At 28.7% G+C, this 23772-nt stretch overlaps 1 long non-coding RNA gene across 2 annotated transcripts; it reads right to left on the bottom strand.

Moving 5' to 3' along the window:
• Positions 2982-14526, bottom strand: LOC109349324. 2 transcript variants are annotated; one of them, XR_002107947.1, is made up of 9 exons: positions 12243-14526; positions 11688-11864; positions 11042-11115; positions 10623-10759; positions 9680-9813; positions 9267-9344; positions 7568-8892; positions 5223-6968; positions 2982-3177 (listed from the first exon to the last, which is right to left on the bottom strand). It is a non-coding gene; the product is annotated as an uncharacterized LOC109349324 (long non-coding RNA). The 2 variants fall into 2 exon arrangements; XR_002107946.1 differs by having other exon boundaries at positions 10623-11115.

Here is a 23772-nt window from a genome sequence, read left to right as displayed (position 1 = left end):
CCGTGCTGTTGCACTGATATAGTTGGTCACTGCAATATCAATAAGTCCATATCAAAATTATTGTAGATTGAACAACCATGGTGATAATAAATAAGTAGGAAAAAATTAGCTACAAAATTAGTTAAAAATAGAACTTCAGACATGCCTTGGGAGACAGTGGCTCAACTATAAGACACTATTAGATACAGGAATTCCACCTCACAGTACAAGTAAATAGCTTCGGAGAGGAAAACTTGATGTGTTTATCACTAAAAATACATTTATTGAAATTCAATTTTTAGCAACTGTTCTTTCCAACACTTGAATCAAAAAAATTAAATACCAAATATGTGAATCAAGATTAGATCATATTTGAAGATGAGCAAGTCACACAAACTAATCTTACAATTGATACCCCTGCAAAATTGGCAGAATTCTTTTTAGTAGGATGAATCTGAATTCAGAATCCAATGGCAATACTCAATAATACAGCCAAATGTAGGAAACAGAAAGAAAGAAACCTTTTTCAACTACACATGACTTATGTATTATAAACGAATAACAAAGCATTAGGGACATCCACGAAAAATCCAAATTATCTGCTTTCACACTTTGAATATCATCTTGACCTATTTAGGGATATCATGGCTGAAGCATACCATCCCAATTTACAATATGAATAAAAAATTCAAATCACAATTGAATTTAAGAACCCAAAGGCGCAATTTTATTTTTCCAGCATCATGATATTACAATATGAATAAAGAATTCATAATTCATATTGCAATTTCATATATAGCACAAATTAAGGTCTCATTCAGATTTTAAAATATAGCCAGCAATAATTCATCTTGCAAGCGTTATGCAGTTTTCGTATCCCAAACAAAACTCTTGGGTTTTTAAAGCCAATTAAAAATTTGGTTTATTGAGATCAAACATTCTTGAATAATCAAGATTTAGATTGAAAACACTCTTGGATTCTTGAATGCTTTTAGGGTTTTGGAACAGCATTTGTAAGATCAAGAAATACACATTTTCCTTAAATCAAATATACAGTGATTCGAAGATTGAAAATAATATGTTTTAGAATAGTTACCGTGGAGGATTCATTCTAATAGAAGAAAAGCACCAACAATCCATTGTGGGTGTGGCTGCAAAAAATGTGCATCCATTGAGTGTTAGCACTTCTGAATCAGTGTTTTTTTGTTGTTCCTGGAAGTATCCGCTTTTATGCATTTTTTTGTTAGGATTTGAGTATTCCATTTTTGGTTGGAGGGGTAGTGTAGTTTTGAGCTATCTAATTACATTGCCTTTGCATAAATTTGTAATTTCTAGTCAAGTTTCTAATATCTACTGCCAAATTTTATTTGATGACCTGAATTTCTACCCTAATGAAAACCCTTTCATGGAAGTAATGTCAAATTTCTGAATGGTATGTTAGCCTTTATCATGTAGTACTTTTTGGATACGATTCTCCAATATTATATCAATTCGGTTAAGTAGTTTTCTAATGCCATGCCTTAGCAAACATGTGTGGATAAATTGGACCTCTAGTGGTAGTTTTCACTTCAACAGGAAGGGGATAGTGTGCTAACTTTTCTTGAAACATTATGTCAGTTCAAGAAGGTAGAGTTAATTGACATCCTCTCAGACTCCTCCCTTTTTCCACCCTTACAGTAACAACTTTTTTTGGTTTCACTCGGAAATGTTAATTTTGTAAATTGAAATTGAAGTTTGATTCAATTTCTTGTAACTATAATCATAATGTGCATGGTTTTGAAGACTAGATGAATATTTAGATGACTTTAACAACGGGTATCTTTATTGTATATGGTCGTGCATATTTTTGGCTGGTTATCCTTTTAATTGTCTCTACTACTGGATGACAATTGGACCATTCCATCCTTCTTCAGAATAGTTCAATTGCTCAACTTTGTGTGCATGTAACGAACACATTGCCTTGCTCTTCTTCCTTCCATACTTGTTTTCTATTCTCAACTCAAAACTTCTCACAATCACATCATGCTTTCCTCGCTATATTTTAAAATGAATTTTCTTGTGAATTTGCAGCAAAGACTAAAGAATAAAACGAAGACAATATGACATACCGTATATTAGCAAGGAATAAAACAGCCATAGACTGTATTTTCAAGAATAGTAATCAAAAAATAATTTTTGCTACAAGTAACGTTGGTTTAACACTGATCTTTTTTCTTCCCAGTTCCCACCATTGACTAATAATGGTTTAACTTTAAATCAATAAAAAAAAGCAAAGCCAAGTAAGCTACCAATTTTTGGATCTTCCAGCGATTGAAGACTGTAGAATATCCCACAATTGGGAAGACTTGTCAAGTTTTCATTAGGTAGAAGATTCAGGTAATAACATAAAATTTAGCAGTAGATATTAGAAACTTGGCTAGATATTACAAGTTTATAAAAGCATATACTTCTAGTTCCAGGAACACTGATCCAGAAGTAGAAACACTCAGATTCTTCAAAAGCTAATAGAACGTAAGAAATTAATAGGAAGGTAAAATTTCTACACATAAAATACTACTTATTCTCTCTGTCTAGTTGATAATCAAAATGAAAGCTAAAAGATAGAAACAAACAATTTTGGTTTTGTCCATTGATTGCAAAACTGAAACATAAATCAGAATTGAACAGAGAAACGCAATGGATTACAGAATTGCATAAACATTATGAAATTGTCAGGGTGAAGAGAAAGGTAAAATAGTACCCATAGTGTGGATTCCTCACTAGAATTCTTCGAAGTAAACAACATCAATAGTTGACACAAAATTCAATAATCCTTAATAAACTTAATAAGATTATTCCTCCTACTCGATCACATGTATCACTTCTATGCCTGATCCTAACTTGAGAAATTAATCTATTGCCTAATAAGTGAGAGAATATTATAGAACCAAAATTGGTGAAAATAAACATCATTCTTGAAATCACACAAGTTAAACAACAAACTAAAGAATGAAGGCAAAATAAAATAATAATACTGAACCATTTCATAAACTTAACCTTGCAAGTTGCTACACTTCAGACCCAAACAAACTTACAATTACATTGCCACAATGTCAGAATCAATGTCCACTCCATCAGAAAGGTGCTACTTTCACCACCAGGCTCATAAAGTCTCTCCTATAAATATATAATCTTCAGCAGAGACATGTTCATAAAAGCCTGTATCAATGAATAATTGAATCAAACAAAAAGACATGCAGAGACATATTCAAATAGTATGACATGATAAAAGCATCAAGGTTCAAACATACCATACAAATCTTGTTAATGAATAAAAACTTCATACTGACATTGCAATTAGGTTTATCAAAAACAAAACCATCACCCAATATAAAGACTATGAAATATGAATATAGAAGTCATATTGTCATCACAATTAGGATTTATCAAGTCTCAAATATACCATAGCAGTTAGGGCATTAATGGGCAACACATACATACCATCCGCTTCACATATCATCCAGATTTTACACAGAATTCATAGGCAACTAGTGTTAGGCAAATTATATTAATTGCATTTAGCAATCACACTCTTAATTATACCATATAGTATTATAAACAAACAATGAAGCATTTAGGAACATATAGACCAAATCCGTACCACGTGCTTTCACACTATGAATATCATCACGACCTATTTATGTACATTGTGACCCCAAGCATTACAAATGAATAAGTGGAGTGAGTGTACTCATCATATTTGAAGGTAGATCCTGTATCTCTGGCCCAATAGTCATAATGTTTTCCATTAAAGAAGAACATTAAAGAAGAACAATCAAAGCTTCCCTTCAATTTGAGTGTTAGTATGAGACAGAATCACACCTTTAGCTAATCTTCAATCAAGTAGAAAGCATCATATATAATCTAGTAACTGAGGAAGATGGTGAGGGAGTCGTATAAGAGGGAGAAAAAAATCTCTTACGAGCCTCAAAGGTTATATGTAGATATTTATGCAACATGCAACAAAGAGAATCATATAATACGTCTTATACCCTTTTTGTGTGGAAAAGATAGCTTAGTAAAATAAGAGAAATGTGTACATGATTAAATTATAAATTTTCATTAGGTCATACAACATACAAGTATGCCAATCATAATTTTTTTTCCAGAACCAAAATAAAATAATTTAATATACTTAGTTATTAAAGAAGTAAATTTTAGCATCTAAACAAATTTTATTTATTTTTTTAACCTCTAAAAACTCACTATTTATTATAGCGAGATGAAGACAAAAAATATATAAATATAAATTGGGACTAAACTCAAACAAAAGAACATTACCAATCAACATAATTGATTATTTATTAATGAATTTAAGAGAAAAATGACCTCACTAAGATTGTTGCAAGAGTGAGCAAAATTCTGATAATTCATAATCTAATGCAATTGAATGATCATATGTCATGGTAGACTAGTAAAAATAATCTAATAACCTACATTGTATCTTGTTTACAAAGCTTGTCTTCATGAAGAACTCACATGAATTTGTGCTCGAGTATATGAAACAACCAAATTTTGTGGAGCTCATGCAAAGACTTAGTGCATCGGGGGATGGCAATCAAGACCAGAATAAGCCTTCGTGCTCATGTTGTTTTCTTTTTTATATTTCCATTGAATTTATGATAAATTAAACTCAACAATCTCAAGCACACTGTTTGGTTTATGATAAATTAAACTCAACAATTTCAACTTATCACAATCATAAATATCTCAAAACACCTAAGAAAAACACAGATTTCTTAAAACAGCTTAAGAAAAATAGATTCCTCAAAATGCAAGTGATGCTTCTCAAACTTTTGAACTAGAAATGGCTTATTCTATAATAAATATTCAGACATGTTCAACATTGTCACTTTATAAATTAAAAAAATAAAATTCTGAATACAAAGAGCAACAATAAAAAACAATAATAATTTAATTCACATAAAATGAAATAAACATAAAAATCATCCAATCTATGAAGGAGTTTTTAAGGACAAGAAATGAGAATAACATAACCACTTCATTCTCATGAAATATAACAAATCAGGACCATAGCATAGAATTAACGTTGTTAATTGCAAAGCGGTATGGTAAATTTCAACAAACACAACAAAATTAGAAATCATATCAATTATCAAGCTCAAACTAGTTTAAAGATAATATAATATAGAACAATTGGAAACAGAAATTAACAGAAAACGGGGATTGAAATGGATACATACCTCAGAACCATGGCTGTTGCTTCAAGCTCAACTAAAGCCTAATACCAATTCTTCTATAGGCTTAGATCCAAATGATAAATAGACAGGTGTAGTTTCAACCATTGCAAAAACCAAGTGAAGCAACATAGTTAACAAAAGCAACCTAGTGATGTTTAGGGCTTTGGGACAGTTTGTTAGTTCCATGAAGACACCACTTGTAAAGAAGATCGAAGAGTGAAAACCTCAACAGAGAAAGGAGAGATGCCACTAACAACGGGTCTCAATTTCTTTCTGTCTCTCTAGAATTTGAATCATTGCATAAATAAAGTGAAACAACGTCAACAACCTAAAAAAACAATAGAAAAACCTTCAAACAACATCATAGTTTGAGGAAAATACAATTACCGCCAATCGAGAAAGAAGGCACAAATGCGCAGAGCTTAGGAAAGAAGGCACGATCCTAAAATTGATTACAAAGAAATTCAATCGCAAGTCACCCACTTTTCTATGGAAAGTATCCCATCTCAATGAAAACACTTGATGGGGTCATTTGATTTTATTGGCATAAATCACTATATCTCATTATATACTCGTAACGACAGGACTCGGTCCCATAAACTGGTTATGCAAGATGCTTTGGCTGCTGTTGCTGCCATAACAACCCGTAATTTGTTAACACAAATGGCGTGATACCTTTTTCCCTTCCTTCAATATTCATCTTTGCCTTAACCATAACAGAAGCTAAATAGAAGTTTATGATATTTCCTATTGTTCTTTACCTAGCATACCGAAGAGACATCCAAATAGTATGACGTGATAAAAGCACTCAGGCTCAAACATACAATACAAATTTGGGAGTATGGACTCAAGGATGCATGCACAATGGAAATTGGAGCTGCAGGGTGGAGAGTAGAGATGGTTTCCAAAAATTCAGTAACATGAAAATGCCTGATACCATGTGGTTTAGTGATCTCCTAGATTTGAGAGAGATTTCAAATGCTGGACAAGATCTATATATTAGATTGGCTGCCTCAGAAATAGGTACAACTTTACTTCGATGTTTTTTGTACAATTTAAATTGAAACAAATCTTAATGTTTGTTATCTCTTTAATATTTTCTCAAGGTGAAAGATGTATAGCTTTGTGTCTATTTAAGTTGCACAAATAACATACTTATGATTAAACTACAGCATAGAAATTCCAAGATTATAATTCATTTTAGGCTGACTATTTCATTTGCTCTTACAAGATGAAGATGCTGAAGGTGATTCAAAGAAAAAGGTGATTTCTTCTCTTTGGGTGACGCTTTTGATTTTTACTCTTATATATTGGAAGAGGAGATCAAAATTTAAAGGCAATCCTTAATTATGCATCCATATTGCTTTTTCACAATGTTTTTCATAATCTTTCACTTGAAAAGATATTTCATATTTAGAATGGCTACATGAACTTTCAAATCGAAGTTAATTTAGCTATAAATTATGTTTTTTTTCCTTCTTTTGAAATGAGATGGAAGCTTGTTATTTTAATTCCATTACTACAACAGCATAAAATTCAAGTCTCTTTGAAGAGGGTACTAGATAATTCTACTACTTATTTAGTTTATTTGAGTGAAAACAGAGATCCAAGAGATAACAACAATGAAAGCAAACAAGAAGAGTTGGAGGTACCTCTGTTTGATCTTTCTTTAATAAAGCATGCCACAAATGATTTCTCAACTTACAATAAGCTTGGTGAAGGTGGTTTTGGGCCTGTATACAAGGTAACCTTCAAACATGCAGTAGTTAGTGATTAAGAAATGAAAAGGCATGTTTTTTATTCCTTACATTCACTTTTGCACCCAAAAATTGTCTCTTGCAAATTTTAGTGTTTTGAAACCGATTATGATACAGCTTAAGAAAGAAGGCACTTTCCTAAATTGATAAAAAGAATTCAACTAAGAGTAATGTAAAAATGATAAAAGGGTCAGAATGGACAGAAAGAAAAGGAATTCAATCTCTCTGTATTCTACACATCAATTGTAAATATCCAATCAAGGAACATCGCAGCCAGGAAAGAAGAAACAAGCCAATGATCTATCTTCTTAATCACATCAATTGTAAACTTTTTTACTTATTTTCTTAAACTTCTGCACATGACAAATAAATAAAAAAGTTCTTTGAACACATAAATAAGAATAGGGGGAGTATAAAAGCACAAGTGGAATATAAAAAGAAATAACATGAGAAAAGGATCTGATCCTAAGGCAAAGGAAGCATCTTTGTTAATGACCTTACCTTGATTTCTAAAACTCTTGCATTTTTTAAAAGGCTTATTTGCGACTACTGAGTAGAAAAGGCAAAAAGAACGTAAAGATTATGACTCACCTAAAGAGATGGAACAGAAATCTCATCTATTTAGAGGCACTGATGACATGCCATATGTTAACTCCATTATCACAATAATAGCAAACATATTATTGCTCAATCACCACACTACAAAAGCCTTTCCAACACTTCAAACTTCCACCTACAAAACACTTGCCCGAGTTGTTTCTTCAACTGTCAGTTTGGAAGAGAAGAGATATGTCTTCTTTTTAATAAAGATGTCTTTGCATAGAGATATTTCTTTCTTCTACTCCTTGGATTTTTTCATACATGGCCTAAGGGGGAAAAGCGGTCAGGGATTCTGTACAAGTATTGAGAGTTGATACCTTATCTTATTATAAAGATCATATGTGTTTGTACTAGCAGAAGGTTTCAGCTGAAAGGAATAAAAATAGATAACAGCATATGACAAGGTAGTACATGTGCTATGCAATAAATCCATGGAAAGAAGAAACAAGCCAATGATCAATCTTCTTAATCTCCATGGAGAAAGAAAGGAGAGAGATTCGCCAGTGACAGATCAAGATTAGAAAAATCTCAAGAAATACATACTCCATTTTCCAGGCAATCAAATACTCTAGAATAATCAAGACCAAGATTATAAAAATATCACTACCACCACAAATGAAATCTCAAAAAATACATACTCCATTTTCCTTGCAACAATTATAAAGAAAATCAAAGATTGAAAATCAAGAAAGTTGTGCCATTGATAAAGGGTCGGAAATGGCACAATGAAATCAAATTCTATCTCTCTATCCAACCAGTGTTCCATGCATTGCAAAAATAATCGATTATAAAAATTTCAAAGATTGAAGATCGAGAGAAAGAAATGAAGATGTGTCTGTGATAAAAGGTCGGAAAAGACACAAACTAATCGAATTCTTTATCTCTTTCTTTCTTTCTTTGATAGTTTGGCTAGATAGAAAAGTGCTGCAGGCTTTGTCAGAAGGAAACAGACACAAAATTGAATTTTAAGGTTCATATGGGTATCTAGATATATAAGCAGAAAAATGTAGGGTAAGAGAGCAAAACCTTGAGAGAATCATTACATGAAGAAGGTGACATATTCTGCATTCTTCCACAACAACAACGACACCATCATCATCTTATTTGAAGAACAGGAACACCCTTCTTCTTCTCCACCACCATCATCCTTTGTCACTATAATCTGAAAGTAGTTTATGGTGTGTGTACTACTTATGTACTTTCGTGTCGAGGGAGAGAGAGAAGACAGAAGAAGACAAATAATGAGGAGAATCGAAAAGGAAGAAAACAAATCAAATTCTCTCTCTCTCTCTCTCCCTCCCCTTTGGCCATGATTCCTAAGACAGGAAATTCAAATAATTAATAACTGCATCACATGTTGCAAGATGTGTACTAAATCTCTAGGCAAATATTTTTTCACAACCAAAAATGAATACGCAGATTGAACTAAAGGACATTGAATAAATCAATCTACAACTCAGATCAAAAGCAATACCTTTTTTCAACAATAACTAGTTTCTTTATTTCTCTCTTGCTCTATCATTTCACTAGAGTTTGAACCATTGCAAAATCAAGTGAAGCAATGTTGTTAACTAAACCAACAACATCATTTACCAGAATAAAATACAAAAGAACTTTCCAACAACATCACAGTTCAAGGAAAATGTCATTACTGCCATAATAAATAAAGACATCGAGGCAGCAAACTCACAGGGTTTTGGAACCGGGTCTGTATCACCAATTGAACTAGCTCAAAGAAGAATGCATATTCTGATGGATGGCGTGGTCCCTTGGGGAAGACAGTAGGAGGAAATTTTAGCACTAGATATTAGAAACTTGACTAGATATTACAAATTTACAAAGAAGAAAAAAATCAAGTAAAACAACATTTGTTAACTAAACCAACATCATCTATATGAAGAAGAAAAAAACAAAAGAACTTTCCACCAACATCATAGTTTAAGGAAAATCTCATTATTCCCACAAATAAAGAAATTGCCTCAACATGCTTTCAGGGTTTTGGGACCGAAATTGTGTTCATGAAAGATGTCATTTACTTAAATCAATTATAAAGATATTCAATTAAGAGAAAAGATAGAGATGTGCCCAAATGATAGGAGGTACCTCCAAGAGAACACAAGCAGGCTTGAAAGGAATCTCAATTTCCTTTGTGCAAGTCTTTTGTCAGTCATTAATCTTCTCAACATCTTCAGTGACTTGAAAATAGTCACAACTATGAATGGCAAATTCAAGGAGAACTGTGAAAGAGTAAAGCAATGTTTTCATTTCATGCACACGAAGTTGATATCAAGAGCAATATACTATTCTGAAGGAGGGTGGAGTGGTCCCAAAAATTCACATTTACAAAATAGACGAGTAGGTATGGTAAATCAACCAAAAATCTGCACGCCCGTTTACAATAAAGATGCCTACTGTTAAGGCCATCTCTCCTAAAATATTCATCCAGTCTTCAAAACCATGCACATTTTGCATGTAGTTACAAGTAATTGAGTTAAACTGCAATTATAATTTACAAAATTCACATTTCTGAATGAAGCCAGAAAAAGTTGTTAGTGCAAGGGTGGAAAAAGGGAGGAGTCTAATCTCTAAGAGGATGTTAGTTAATCTATCTTCTTCAACTGACATAATGTTGGCAGAATGGTTGGAACATTTTTCCCTTCCTGGTGAAGTGAACACTACCAATAAAAAGTCCAATCTATCCACAAGTTTGTTGAGGCATGGCATTGAAAAACTATTTAACCGAGATGATATAATATTGGAGAAACATATCCTAAATGTACTACCTGATAAAGGCTTTCATACCGTTCAGGATTTAGATTATGAATGTACTGTTAATACAATTAGGTGCATCAAAAGCTCAAACAGACCATTAGAAACTTACATTATAAACAAAGAATTTATAATGCCATTACAATTAGGATTATCATAACATCATCAAAGCTCAAACATATGCAATCCAAAATCTAGATCCGGAATATATAATTCAAACTGTCATTGCATTTAGAGTACCAAAGCTCAAGCATACCATTCTGAATAAAAGAATTACCAATGCATTTGGCATTTGTAGTTAGGGGGTCATCACAACACTACATCTATTTCGCATCTACCATCCCGATTTTAGATTACTACAATAGCAGTTAGCATCCTCCAGTCTCATACATGTCTTTGTTTGCTTGACCACTTCTGTTAAATTGATTATAAAGCAATTCAAAGATTGAAAAAATCAACATAGAGAGAGAGCAGAGAAATGTGCTACTAAAGGGTTGGGAAAGGGCCAAAAAGAAATCAAAAGTCTTTATGTCCCCCTTTCTCTATTATTCGACTAGAGTTTGAACCATTGCAAAATCAAGTGAAGCAATGTTGTTAAAAAACCAACAATGCCATTTTCTAGAAGAAAATACAAAAGAACTTTCTAACATCATAACTTAAGGAAAATCTCATTACTGCCATAAATAGAGAAATTACCTTGACAAACTTTCAGGGTTTTACCATCCACTTTGTATCACCAATTGAACTAGCACAAAGAAGAGTGCACTATTCTGAAGAAGGATATAGTTGTCCGTATGTCAACCAGGTAATATTTGAATGAAATCACCAAAATCACAGACAAGATTGAAACACACAATTTTGGTTCGCGGTGGAAATGATAAATTTGCATAAATCTATTTTAAGAACACTTTATTTTAGGATTAATTTGTTACATTTTAACTTCAATGCTAAATAATTTCTAACTACATTTGTAATACACTTAACAGATGGAACAGGGGAACCTAATGCAGAGGGCATAATATATTATAAAAGTCTCATTGATGCTTTACTAGAAAAAGATTACTCAATAATTTCTTTTGGAATTTGAGCTAAAATATAGCTAAAAAAGCATTAAAATTTTAGTTATTCTCCCTATTCATTTGGATCTCCCCCATATGCTTGAAGATAAATATGAAGGATGGCTAAGCACACAAATAATGTAAGTTATTCCAACGTTATGGGCTTTACGAGACAAATGAGTGTGAACTTCATATTCTTTTAAGTTTACCTACAAAAAAGATTTTGAGCATTATGCTTATACCTACTTCCAAGCTTTTGGCGACCAAATTCAGCACTGGATTACCTTCAATTAACCTCATAACTTTGTCATCCATGGTTATGACTTAGGCATTCAAGAACCAGGAAGATGTTCCGTTCTGGGCCATCTTATGTGTAAGAAGGGGAAATCGTCCACTGAAAACCATACATTGTTGCTCATAACATTCTCTTATCCCATGCTGCAGCCTATCGAAGTTACCAACTACATTTCAAGGTCTCAAACAGATCAGCTCACAACTGAGGATCAATACGAAACAGGAAAAAAGTTTATTAAACATCTAATTCTGACATCTTTGTTGGCGCAACCGCACAACTTTGATATATACAACACAAAGTTTGATAAAACTTCCATAATAATGCAAACTACAATTCATTGTGTTGTAAGCAAAGTGGTACTAAAGTTGTCAGTAAATAATGTGCAAATAAATGTTGAAGTGCACACTTCTTGTGTACAACAAGTTTATGCAAAAATTTATGCTAACAAAGTGCAAAATATCAATGAATAATTACTAGAGATTTCTGATGCAACATCAAACTTGTTGGTGGGGTCATTTGATTTTATTTGCATAAATCACTATACCTCATCATATAATCGTAACGACAGGAGTCGGTCTCATAAACTGGTTATGCAAGATGCTTTGGTTGATGCTGCTGTCATCACAACTGGTAATCTGTTAACACAAATTGCATGATACCCTTTTCCCTTACAAAACCACTTTACATATACAATTTGCCAGTCCTCCTTTATTCTCCCAGAAAAAAAGTTGTCAAACTTTAATGTACAAAGTTGTTTAACAAATAACATGGCTGAATCAATAATTCTTCTTTTCCAGGCCGCCTCAAGTTGGCTGCACATGGTACCATGGGGTATAAGAGAGTTGGTAAAATATGGGAGCACTCTTATAATTATAACAGAAAATGGTAAGTTGTTTACTTGTTTATGGATGGAAAGCTAATTAACAACAAAATGAATTGAGAGAAACCAAATTCTACTACCTTGATGTGTGTATTGTACAATGTATATGTGAAAAAATGACGACTGTAACAATGCTACTTTCTGATGGCAGGATGGATGAAAAAAGCAAACTCTATATGAGCTTAGAAAATGATACCTTATAGCAGCTGATAGGTTTGAGAGATAGTCCCTATGGTACAATCTTGTCATCTCTTATCAGCTGCTATAAGGTATTATTCCAATTCCCAAGTCATTAAGACTTTAACATCACTTGTTATTAACTATATAAATCATCAACATAAGATGAATTCAATGCAAGGACTTGGGTTACTTTTTGTGGTCATTGCTTGACAATTGGGGCGTGGAACTTGGGTTATATTGTCCGGTTTGGACTCTACTATGTGGATTTTAAGAATAACCTTAGTAGGATACCAAAGGCTTCAGTGCAATTAGGTTCATCAAACACAAACACATCATCCAATATAAAGATTATGAAATATGAATATAGAAGTCATATTGTCATTGCAATTAGGCTTATAAAGTCTCAAATATACCATCACAGTTAGGGGATTAAGGGACAACACACACCATCCACTTTGCATATCATCCAGATTTTACATAGCAAAATCATAATTCATATTGCAATTGCAAGTATATGGGCCAGCCAAGCAAGGGTCTTATTCACCTTTGAATTTATCAGCAACTAGTGTTTGGCATATCATCTGATTTCAAATTATATTAATCGCATTTAGCAGTCACAGTCTAATCTTTACCACGTAGTATAAATGAATAAATTTAGGGCCATACCAAATCCATACCATCTCCTTTCACGATGTGAATATCATCGTGACCTATTAAGAAACAGAGGCTCAATTTTATTTTTTCCAGCATCGTGATATTACTTATGAATAAAGAATACATAACTCATATTGAAACTTCACCTAGAGTCATCCAACAAGTTAGGATCTCATTCAAAATTTGAAATTATAGGCAACTTGAATTCATCTTCCAAGCACTGTATTGTTTTTGCTGGCTGAAAAAAAACTCACGGGTTTGTAAGTTCAGTTCACCATATTCAAACAATCTTGAATAATCAAGATCAACATTAGAAAAATATGAGTACCGCCACAATTGAAATCTCAAGAAATACACCATTTTACTTGCATCAATTATAAAGAAATTCAAAGATGGAAAATCAAGAAAGTTGTGTCATTGATAAAGGATCAGAAAGGGCACAATGAAATTAAATTCTATCTCTTTATCCAACCAGAATTCCATGAAAACATAACCGATTAAAAATTTCAAAGATTGAAGATCGAGAAAACGAAATGAAGATGTTGAAGGTTGGAAAAGACACAAAGAAATCAAAATTATTTTTTTCTTTATCTTTATTTAGAGTTTGAAAATTTGCAAAAAGCAACCAAATGATCTTTAGGACTTTGGGACACTTTGTTAGCTCAATGAAGACACCACTTGTAAAGAAGTTCAAAGAGCGAAAGAACTCGACAGAGAAAAGAGAGATGCAAAAAACCAAGTGAAACAACGTCATTAACTAAACCAACAACCCAAAAAAAACAAAAAAAAACCTTCGAACAACATCATAGAGTGAAAATGAAAATAATTGCCTCGCGAAAAGTTTAGTGTTTTGGAACCGATCATGATGAGCAGCTTAAGAAACAAGGCAGAATCCTAAAATTGATTAAAAAGAAATTCAATGGAGAGTGATGTGAAAATGAGAAAAGGCAGAAGGAAATAGAATTCGATCTCTATTATATAGATGAATTGTAAATTTCCAATAAAGGAACGATGAAACAGGCCAATGATCCATCTTCTTAATCTTTATTGAGAAAGAAGGGAGAGAGATTCGCCAGTGACAAAAGATCGGAAAGGAAGAGAAAAGAAATCAAATTATCTCTCACTCTCTCGATCCCTTTCTTTCTCTCTATTCCATTCCATCACAGTTGCAACGGAACAACATAGAGCAGTCTTTATATAGAGTAACCGACCAACATTCAAGCGTAAAGGTTACGCAACTCATACCTCTATATATTGGGCCTAAGATTGAATGTCATTGGGCCCGTTTACAATTCACACCTTTTTAACACCCACATTATTAATCTTTAATTGTTACTTTTTTGTTTATTATCTAATATAATATAATTCTACATCCTATCAAACAATAAAAATAATATAATACTATTTTTAAAATTTACAAAGTAATACCCACTAAAACAAATTGAAATTCAGAGTCAAATTTTGTTGAAACCTTATATATAAAATAAAAGTAGTGAAGTATATTTAAAGAAACATCAGAGAAGAACGAGTCAAGCTTTCCTTCAAATCATGTGTTAGTATCAAACGGAACCTTAAAATAATTTAATGTATGAAGTTATGGAAGAAATAAATTTTAATATCTCTATAAAATTTATTTATTTTTTTAGCCTCTAAAAACTTGCTATTTATTACAGCGAGATGAAGATAAAAATAAAAAAATTAAATATAAATTAGGACAAAACCAAAACAAAAACATTACCACCCAAAATAATCAGTTATTTTTAACTCTATATTATTTTCTACAATAGAAGTTACTTCAACTTTCTCCATGATGCATTCATTTCCAGTCCTATCTTTTCTAGTGTGCCCACACATGCAACACAATATTATCATATTTACTACATGATGTTTATTCTATTGTTTTATTTTATCCCCTAATATTTAGTCTCATATAACATTGCATCCAACATTTTTTACAGATACAAATAAAAGAGTTTTCTCACTAAGAAATTCTTTAATCTTTAACGGCATGTGACAATCAAAATATTGAAGTAATTTGATTTGATTGTGATAATCAATTGATTTGATTTTTATATTTTGATTAAATTATTTATAATTCCCTAATTTTAAGCAATGTTCATTATGGATACAAATTTCCTGAATCGTATATAATAAATTTTCATAATATTAATATATAATTCAATTTATATTCTATTTTTTGTTTGAATTTATGGATTAACTACAAAATTGAAATATAAATTTGTAGTCTTATAATTAATAAATTTGTGGAATATTAATTGAGTAATATCTATTTATTAATGTTTTACATTATTTCTGATAATTTGTTTATATTTGGATTCATTAATCTATAATTTGTTCTGATTCATTGAATTGCATAACGTGCATGATTAATTGAGCATATTAAACAATTATTTAACACTACAAAACTTAATGCACAATTATAATTATATTGATAAATAAATAATTAAATAATTATATTTTTAATGTCATAAAGAAATGTAAAAACTCAAATTTTATGGACTAATTATAAAAATGACATTATACCCAATTAATCAATTAAGCTAAACGATCAAATATAATAAGATGATAATATAACACATTAACTCTATAATGTATGTGATTTATTGCGCATGTTACACAATTACTTTAACATTGCAAACTTAATATACATTTACAATTCTATTGATAAAGAAATAGTTAAATAATTTTATTTTTAACATCTTAAATAAATAGAATAATTCAAATTTTTTGGACCAGTTAAAAATGTTATTATAGACAGTTAATTAATTAAATAAATTAAATGGTCAAATATATTAATTAATTTGATACTCATCAAATAAATAAATGTATATATAGGATAAATTTGATTCATATATTGTGGATAAATTACAATATGTCATTAACCATTATAGGACAATAACAGTATATAATTGTAAATTTGTTTTTTCTTAATCAATATTTTTATCTTTGTTTCATACTTGTTGCATTTTTTCAAATTGTCATCTTATTTTATAGTTGAATTGATTTTGACAATTTTATTTTTATAAACTGTTGAAAAATTTATTCACATGGGTTTACTTTAATGCATAATGATAAAATTATAAAATTAAAAAAAAAATTAGGATAACTATTTAAAAATAAAAGGAATATGGTTACCTATGCAATATTAAAATATAATGATACTATAACAATATTAAAACAGTAATAATATAAATCATAATATATTATTTGTAGTTATTTTAGAGTCAAATAATAATAATATGTATTTTTATACTAATCTTATTTTAGAATCAAATAATAATGAAATTATAATTCATTAATGATTTTTTTAATTAATAGTTAATCGTATGATTTTATACGTAATTAATAATTTTTATCTAGAAAAATATAATTATTTGTAAATGTAAAGTCTTATATAATTAATAATTATGTATAATTATATTAAATTAACATATCTTCATATTTTTTAAATTGAAAAGTGTCAATGATTACACTAGCAATGTTTTGATGATGATAAAGTTTTAACCTTTATATCAAAAATCCAAAAGCCCAAGATAATTGGACTTAAAAGATTTTTCTACATTTTTCACTATAAAATATTGTGGCGACTTTAGACTAAGTTGTATAGCCAAAAATCGAGGCGCGACAAAGATAACAAACCATCAAATATAGAAACTATAACATGATAAATAGATCAATTAAAAGGATTAACATTTGGAATTTTAAAGCATTTCAATGCTTATGTTTGTGGCTTCTGCTTTACTTCCTCCACAATCCTTATGGTAGCATACTTAGTTCTTCAAGCACATCAAATGGTTTAAGTTCTTTAATGTCTTTTTCTTAATGACAATCTTCAACATCATAGACTAAACTAACATGTTGGGAATACTCAAAGAAAAATGCTATGGCAGAAGAAAATGCAAGCACGATATGAATTGGTATAAGAAAGCTTTGATGAACTCAATAACACACAATTTTAAGTTTGATTAGGAAAAAAACTGGAAGATTAGCAAAAATTAGTAGAGAATATACAGAAAAGCACAACAAGGGGATGAGAATGAGAATAACAATATAATGAGGGGAGAAGACATAAGGACATAATAATGTGTCTAATTATATTTGATGTAGAAAATTGACAATGGTTCTAAAACATTAATCGTAAAGTAGAATAGGTCGCGATTTTGAGAATAATCATGGAATCAGTATAAAAAATTATGATCCAATATAAGGTAATAAATTTATTTTCAAAATCATGGTGCAATACAATTGTTTTATATTATTTATTTCTAATATTTACTTTTTTGTGTGGATAATTTCCATATTCTTTATAGTATTAATTTGTTCAAAAATAGAGTTGTATTTTTATTATTGGAATCTCCATAACTATTACTAGATTCTAGAATATTATTTTCTTTCTTTTGTTTCTTTATAAGTGATATCATACCTTATTTTTTACACACAAAAGTAGATTAGACAATATGTTTGGCAACTTTTTAATATAATATGAATTTTTCAATCTCGTCCATGGTATTGGTAAGTTATTTTTTTCTTCATTTTTTCTCAAACAGGAGTGGACAATACTATGTGCAACTACATTATAATATGAAAATTTTCAATCTCATCAATGGCATTGACAAGATATTTTGTTTATTTCTTTACTAGTAGGAAATCCGTGCATTCGCATGGGTGATAATGTGTATTGCATAAATTTATTTAATTAGTGCAAAGTAAATTTTAAATTAAAAAGTTAATCATGATTACATAGATGATGTTTATGTATTTAAATGACAAATTAGAGTTGTTGATAAATAACATGGTATAGATCCTCTTATATTAAATAAGAAAAGATATTTACAAAGGATATTTTAATAATTTATATTATAAATGTAAATAACTATATTTGTAAGAGCATGCATACTTTGCAATGGTAGAAAAGTATAAATTTAATTAAAAAGTGTCAACATAATTTGTTAATAAAAATGATATGGAGGTTACCTCATAAAAGATGTTTTTTTTATGTATTTTATTGTTGATTATAATTTTTAACGAATATAATGGTGTTGAACATGTTATATTAAATAATTATTATGAAGAAAAGTTTGAAACATAATGTAAAATAAGTTGTAGAATAGGACATTTGAGTAATATATATGATATTTATTTATACGAATATGATATCCTCACATCTATTTATACGTTAGAATATTTATAGGTATAAGTTTAATAAATTTATTATGTCCGAACATAATGAAAATTTAAAGACATTTAGAAAATTCACGTAAAATTTTACTCACAACATATTCATTGATTTAATCAACAATCTTAATGTTGATACAATTGTGGCTCTAGATTGCATAAATTGATCATCCTTATAATGTTGTATGTACAAAGTGTATAATTTTTTAAGTAAAATAATAATTAAAAATACATTCATTAAATCACTTATGATAAATGTATCTATTTTCTTCAACGTGCACACTTTTTACATATTTATTTCCAAAATAAAAATAAAAAATTCACTTATAACAATTTTCATATATAAAACATAGATATACGTTACGCTCCAAAAATATCCATTAAAATCCTTATTAGTCATGTTTTGTTTAAAACATAAGCACTTATGACTTGAAAATAGGTAGTTGAGATCAATAACATTACACCGACTTTTTATGAAGTTTAACATCAATTTTAATGTCTCACATTTAAAAATTATTATTTCAACACACTCTAAATTAGTTAGTAAGTACATATTCACTTACTTTATTAATCACTCTTGCATTTTTTGTATCTTATTTTCATGATTATTTCATAAGTCAGTAAAAAAATTATTTATTTTGTGATATAGAAAAGCATCCAAGTTCTACATCTCCTAATACATCGAGAGCTACAACTCAACTTTATCTATAATATATCACTCATTAATCAATTGAATCTCACATGGATGTTAAACTAAACATCAACATAAATAAATAAGAATGCAAAATAACATCATCCTACCAATTTACTATCTTTCAAAGGATTGTTTGATTTACTATTAATTACAAATTTGCAATTAATAGACAACACAAATCTTTTTTTAAAAATATTTATATGTGATTAGGTAGGGAAATACATAGATAGGAGAAGAGAAAACATAAAAAAATATAATCTTAGTACTTACATTTAATAACAATTTGCTTATTAGAGTAATCTAAGTATCTCAATTGATTTATACAAAAAAGAAAAAAATTTACTTGGTTAATTTTACTATTCTATTTTTTATGGTTGATTTTATATGTAGGGTAAAGATAGAAAAAGATCTCATTATATTTTACATTATTCTATTTGAAAATGAAGGGTGTGAGACTTTATCATTATCATATTAAATAAAAAATCATCAATAAATTTATAACATTATTATTGATTCTAAAATAAGCATAATTTCAAAATGAGAATAAATTATCTCATAGTATAAGGTGATAAGTTTGTTCATCATACAACTAAAATCATAACATGTGCTCTATTTGATCATTTTCTATAAAAATATTTCTAAAAGTAAACAAAATTATACATCTGTCATACTTTTATTCACTGGAAGAGATAAATTATATTCGGATATGAGAAAATATTTTATTCTCTTTTAAAATAAGCATTATTATTATTTCACTAAAGAATAATTGCAAACAAATAAAGTTCTAAAAATGTTACTATTTTTAATAACTTCTAAGAAATATTAATAATAGAAAATTGTTAATATTCTTTTATGTTATATTTATTATTGTTATTATTCTAATATTGCAATATAAAAATCAAATCTAAACTCTAAACAAAATATATTCATGAGGGTGATCAAAAATTAAGGAATACATATTACTTGTTTTAGAATTAAACAATAAATGGTTATAAATTTATATTTATAATGAATATTACCTAAAATTAAGGAATAAAAAATAACATTGATTGAAATTTTATTAATATTTAAATTAACTATTTTCTTAGGTTAATGTTCTATTTTTAGGTGTAAAATATCGAATCATCTATTAACAATATAATAAAAAAAACTCTCTCATGCGACATGTCACTTTCTCCTTCCCTCATGCCATATGTCACTTTCTCCTTACATATTTTCCTTCATGCCACATGTCATTATCATTTTTCATATTCAAATTATTTCTTTACATTAATCTATCTATACAGTTTAATGTTTACCATTAATCTAAGAATAATTGTACTTTTTCACCTCATCAAAGTTTTTTGACATTTTTCATACTGAATTTTAATATTACAGTTCAGATTCTTTGAATTTTAATTGCCACATGTCAATTTCTCCTTACATTTTTTCCTTCATGTCACATGTCACCTCCTCCTCACATTTTTTTCTTCCTACTTTTTATATATTTTATATGTTAATAATAATTTAATACTAATTGTAGAAAATTCAAATTAAAAATTATCAATTTATTTTTCTTATGTGTTTAAACATGCAAATACACAAGTAAGATGTATATTCTTAATAATATGAATGTATGAGTAATATGTGTGTTTTAACTATGCGAATGCATTGGTAACATGTGTTTTCTTAGTAATGTGAATGTACGGGTAACATGTGTGTTTTTAGCCATGCGAATGCACGGGTCCATGTATTTAATTACTATCATTATATTATTTAATTAAAAGATAACAATAGTATATATATTCATGAAAAATATATGTATTTTAATTAGTAATATAACAAATCAATTATTAGACTCTTTTTATTAAATTTATCAGAAAAAATATCTGTCATATCCTAACTTAGTGTGTTTTTAATTTATGAGTTATTTTCATACAATGATTATTAGCTAAAACATAATCAAATAAATAACATTTAATTATACAATATTTGAATGCTAAAAATATATTCAAATATTTATACACAATGAACATTAATCTAAAATAAAACATAAGCATTTAAGAGATATGCTAAAAAATCTTTATGACTTTATATGATACTTATAAACGTAATCACAAAAAATATGATGCAAAAATAACTCCTTATATTTATAATTTTATATAGAGAATATAGAGGTGAGATATTATCCAATACAATTTGAATTTTATTTATTGAGTTATTTAAGAATCAAATGTTTTATATAATCACACTTTCAACAAATAAATGCTTATACAAACACATTTTATAATTGTTAATATTCTACATTTACATTAAAAAATCAATGTTAATATTGCACCTATATGAATGAGAAATATAATGTTTCAATACATGATTTATTGATATTATAAAGTATATGTATATTATATTTGCATTATGCATAAACAAAGAAGCGACGCATGCAAGTGCACGGATACACTGCTAGTTTTCCAGCTAAAGATATAGTTGGTTACCCTTATAGAAAAATTTAAAATCACACATATATATTGAAACTTATAAATTTTGTTGGTTACAAATGAAAGGTTACAATTCCAATGTTATAAAGTTTTATTATTATAAGCTTACAATTAATGTTATAATCATTGTCTCTCTAATGTTATAATATATAATATAATAGACATTAATGTTTCTTAACCAATATAATTATAATCGTGAGCTCTACAAATTTAGTATACAATACTAATTTTTTCGATCAACACAATTATAATGTAGTAATTGTACTTTAATATTATATAAGGTAACCGTTTACTCTACCAATATATGTCATGTATATTGATTTAGAAACATTTTAATCATAATGCATAATATTTATTGGGATATGGTTGCAATTTAATATTCTTAATAACTACTAAAACATATTAATAATAAAGAAAATTAATATTATTTTTATGTTATATTTATTGCTATTATTTTAATATTGTAATATTAGAATCAAATATAAACTCTAAACAAAATATATTCATAAAGATCATCTAAAATTAAGGAATACATATTTCTTATTACTTATTTTAAAATTAAACAATAAATATTTATAAATTTATATTTATAATGAACATTACCTAAAATTAAGGAATTAGAAATAACCTTAATTTAAATTGTATTAATATTTAAATTATCTATTTTTCTTAGATTGCTATTCTATTTTTAGATGTAAAATACTCATTTCCCAGCTAGACATAGTTGGCGAGTCTTAGAGGAAAATTAAAAATCACACACATATATATACACATATAAATATACATTAAAACTTATAATTTCTATTGGTTACAAATCTAAAGTTTCAATTCTTTTTTTTACAGTTCTAATGTTATAAGGGGACGACTCCATCTCTTTATTCCAAATTCTGACCTCTAAACTACTCATTTATCCCCGTCCAAAAAAGTATTGTGGTTTAAAGACGCTAAACGTTTTCGTAATTTAAATATCTATTCAGTAATAGCAATGCCCTTTAATAAATGAGTAATTATTTTATTATATCAAATACACACAAATGACTAAAGTATCTTCAATAATATTAAAATGTACATAATAAAATATGTCATCTTAGGTAATATACAATTTAGATTAATGATATAAAAAATTAATTACATAATGACAAATTTGCCGTTGATAAATCCAATTGTCAATCATATGAAAGAGTTATAATTTGCTAGTTCATTCTGTTCTTATATAGATATAGAAGATATAGATGTATATATCTTTCATTTAAATGTATTTGAAGGAATTGTTGTTGGAATTGAAGAGAAAAAGATGATTAAGCAAAAATATCATCAGATCCTTTTATAATAAATGCATTTCAATACACAAATGATAAATAATTAGTATGGGATTGATATGGATGCATTTTCTACCTCCACTACCACCACCAATGATGTTGTTGTATCACCTACTTCCAGAACACAGTATATCTTCATTTCATTTCTTATTTATTTAATCTATATTTAAGCATTAACTAACAACAACTCACATTATAAAAAGTGGTGGCATTACCATTATTATTATTTATGATTGACTGATTTAAGGAGAGGAAAATAAAAAATATAAACATTAATTCCTTATATATCAATTATCAACCATCATTATTCCAACTTATTTCCAGATGTCCGGGTTTGGGTGGAAGTTGAACATACCAAAGTTTAATAATTCTAACAACAATCTTTCACAAAATAATTAAGTCATTATAAATATGCATCAAAAATATCAGAAGAGGTCAGACATGTGCCCTTCAATACATTTTAGAGTAAATCGTGCAATTAAAATTCAACAGTCAAAACTAACCCAGAACTTTAAACGGTGGATATCAATATCATAGGAAGTCAACAAACTTTGAGAGGCACTATTAAACAACTAATTGGAAAAAATCAAATTATAAAAAGATAACAAATAAATATTAAAGATTGCATTTTTAAAAATTGTCAAAGGCATTTTTAAAAAGGTAACAAATAAATATTA

The sequence above is a fragment of the Lupinus angustifolius genome, chromosome LG06, assembly GCF_001865875.1.
Source record: "Lupinus angustifolius cultivar Tanjil chromosome LG06, LupAngTanjil_v1.0, whole genome shotgun sequence".
Classification (NCBI taxonomy): Eukaryota; Viridiplantae; Streptophyta; class Magnoliopsida; order Fabales; family Fabaceae; genus Lupinus; species Lupinus angustifolius.
The sequence above is the reverse complement of the archived record's forward strand: the minus strand, read 5'-3'. Positions and strand labels throughout refer to the sequence as shown.